Raw genomic sequence first — 2900 nt, 5'->3', positions numbered from 1 at the left:
GCTTTGAGTTCATCTACAACATTTCAATTATTCCCATTGAGATTGATCTCGGACAATGTCCTTTACAGTGCATAGGAGGGAGGGCCAGCTCAGCCTGTAAGTTCAACCATGTCCCACAGAGTAGTGAGTACAACACTGGACACTTACATGAATATTCAATAAAGAGAGAACGCAAAAGCACATTATTGTTTCTTACACAATAAAGAAATGTTCCCAACTACCCTGTAACCATCAATGTTTACCAACCATGAGGCATTACAGTACATTTTGCTCTATGACTAAGCTAGTCTCAATAAGTAACAATGATGGACATATGAATAAAGGGTTTTTTAAAAGTTTTATTGGGTTTGGGTGCTGCTGGCTATGCCAGCATTTATTTCCCATCCCCCATTGCCCTTGAGAAGGTGGTGGTGAGTGACTTTCTTGAACCACTGCTGTCCATATGGTGTAGGTACACCCACAGTGCTGTTAGGAAGGGAGTTCCAGGCATTTGACCCAGTGATAGTGAAGGAACGGCGATATATTTCCAAGTCAGGATGGTGTTTGGCTTGGAGGGGAACTTGCAGTTAAGTGAAACCAATGTAATGTGAATTATTTACAAGTGAAATTTAAATTTGAAAAATCATCCTTTGTGCTCTCAATAAGCCTTCTGTTATAGGCAATGGAGTTGGGCAGGAAAATTTGGGCAGTGATCTAGAGCCTCTCTGTTCACCCAGGAGGTTCCTTTAAGGACCACCTGTAGCTGCAGCATTGTCAGCCCTTGGCGGTTTCCCATGCATGCTGCCAGCCCTTTAAATTCTCATTGTAATTGCGAGGAAAATAGGAAAATGCAAGCGAACAGAAGTAGTGCACGCTTCCACTTCTGCTGTCAGGAATGGTGCGCCACTGACAAAATTCCATCCTACACTTCTAAAGCACTTTATTGGCTGTATAGTGCTTTTGGATATCCTGAGGTAGTGAAAGGTGCTGAATAAATGCAAGTCCTTGTTTTCTTTCTTTCAAGTACAATTTACAGGATCAAAACGTTCCTTTGCATTGTAAATACTGTACTGAATAAAATTAAGCCCAGATAATGGATTTAATTGCTGCTTTATTATCTTATGTTGCCTGCCATTATATCTACTTTAGTGCAAGCCACAGTATTCTTCTATCAATGAGTCAGAATAAAAGGAACTGTAAATTCCACATCAAAGAAACGCGACTGAAATATGAATATGTATAAAAATGTTATCCAGGTTCATATTTATACTTAAATCATAAATCAACAGCTACTCCATTAGATTAGTTGGTGAATTTGACTTCTTTGATACTAAGTTTAGTTTTGACATTTATTCTATGCCTCTGTTACTGATGATCATAGCCTAGATCAGGGTGTGCATGTTTAAATGGCAAAGTTATAAGCCATGCTGTCTTCACCTATACTGTGAAAGGCATACTGCACTTGCCCAACATGGTGTGATAAAGTCACTCCAATTCCATGAAAAGGAGTTGGCGGACCTTCTTGAACTGCTGCCATTTGTGTGGTGAACTTGCTCCCATAATACTGATATGAAGAGTGTTCAAGAATTTTGACCCAGCAATGATGAAGGAGCGGTAAAACACATCCAAGTCAGGATGGTGAATGACTTAGTAAAGAGCTTAGAGGTCATGGTGTTCTCATGCATTCACTGCTCTTGCTCTTCTGGCTGATGGAGATTGTGAGAAGCCCTGGCAAGTTGCTGCATCCATCCAGCAGTTAATATACATGATTGACCACACCATTCTGCTCCAATACTTCACCATTGACTAGCTGAGTGCAACTGTCCTTTTATGGTTCCACTCTTACCTGTACAGTCATAGATAGAGAATCTCCTGCAATAGCTTTCCTTCTTAAAACTGGAGTTCCCTTCACCTCTGGAATTTCCTGAGTATCCTTGGCCCACTCCTACTTTCATCTTACCTGCTGTTGCTTGGTGACATTATTGTTGTTCACAAGATATCAACTGTGTTTAACAGTTGTGATAACATATAAATTGTGTTTAATTGTATGCAGGTGGTGGGCGTTAACCGTGGTTTCACTTGAGCACATGACATTCCTGGCTAGCTCAGTCGGTTGAGCTTGAGACCCTTAATCTCAGGGTCGTGGGTTCGAGCCCCATGCTGGTGCTGTAATAGCTTAAAAACCTGAATAAGAGTCTTATGCTTGGCCTAAATAGCCAAGTGGTTATGGTACTGGGTTTGTAACCCCAAGATCAAGAGTTCAAATCTCACAATGGCAAACTATGAAACAATGTAACTTCATCTGAAACAGATGGAAACGGGTTTGTACTCGAAAGAGTTAAAAGACACTTAGTTAAACTGGAGTGTTGTTGAGTTAGGAGATGTATGCTTGTGATATTTAACTCTGTAAATAAATGTAAGACTGAGTAAAGATTGGCTCCAGTGCTATCCTTCATCAACTGCCTTTTCAGAGAATAATGGCTACATTTCCTTTGGGATGTCCTGGAGCTACATGATTTTGGGAGAACCTGAAGTGAGAAGGGTAATAGGTTCTACTTGATGGCATCATCAATGCTCCTACCATCATTTTACTAATTATTTGGAGGGGCTGCTGGACCAGTAATTAGACAGGTTACATTTGTCCATTTTTGTGCATAGCACATATCTGGACAATGTTCCACTTCGTTGTATGAATACCAGTATACTATGGAATGGCTTGATTCAGGGGCACAGGTCTTTCACACTGTAGCTGGGATCTTACTGAGGTAGATTGACTCCACTCCAGCATACTCAGCTGATTCTTAGGGCATAGGAGGTCTGAGAGGCAGGGAGAATGCAGGAGAGGCCAAAATGACAACAGCCCAACAGGCCAGGATTACAAAGGTCCTGCCGATCTTAATGACAGGGTCTCATTGAAATTT

At 41.1% G+C, this 2900-nt stretch overlaps 1 non-coding gene across 1 annotated transcript; it reads left to right on the top strand.

The window, feature by feature from the left end:
* The first annotated feature begins 2073 nt into the window (after positions 1–2073).
* On the top strand, positions 2074–2147 carry trnak-cuu. The gene has a single exon. It is a non-coding gene; the product is annotated as a tRNA-Lys (tRNA).
* The last annotated feature ends 753 nt before the right edge of the window (positions 2148–2900 follow it).

This window comes from Carcharodon carcharias, chromosome 17 (genome assembly GCF_017639515.1).
Source record: "Carcharodon carcharias isolate sCarCar2 chromosome 17, sCarCar2.pri, whole genome shotgun sequence".
Taxonomy (NCBI): domain Eukaryota; kingdom Metazoa; phylum Chordata; class Chondrichthyes; order Lamniformes; family Lamnidae; genus Carcharodon; species Carcharodon carcharias.
This window is presented reverse-complemented; position numbering and strand designations above follow the sequence as displayed.